Consider the following 412-nt stretch of genomic DNA (forward strand, 5'->3'; position numbering starts at 1 on the left):
CTGCAGCTGCTGCAGCGAATTGTTTTTGCTATTTTCTTGAAATTAGTTGCCAATACACTCCGGATTTCTTTATAAGACTGAGGCAGTTCTCTAGCCGCTGCTGCTGCAGTTGCTGCTGCGGTTGGCGGTTCCTTGGGAGTGCAGCGCAGCAGCAGGAGCTGCAGCAACCTTCGCAGCCTCAGCAGCAGAAACCTGTGCAGCATCGCGCTTTATTGTCTTTTGAATTTGCTGCCGCTGCCACTGCTGCTGCTCCTGCTGCAGCTGCTGCTGTTCCCGGTGCTGCTGCTGCTGCTGCTGCGGCTGCTGCTGCTGCAGCACAATCGCTTCAAGGGGCCCCTAGCGCTGCAGCAGCTCCAGTTTAGCTGCAGCTCCCGCTCACCTCTTTGCTGCTTCTTTGACCCTGTGAGCCCCC

The sequence above is a fragment of the Eimeria tenella genome, genomic scaffold, assembly GCF_000499545.2.
Source record: "Eimeria tenella Houghton genomic scaffold, Eth_scaff2878, whole genome shotgun sequence".
NCBI classification, from domain to species: domain Eukaryota; phylum Apicomplexa; class Conoidasida; order Eucoccidiorida; family Eimeriidae; genus Eimeria; species Eimeria tenella.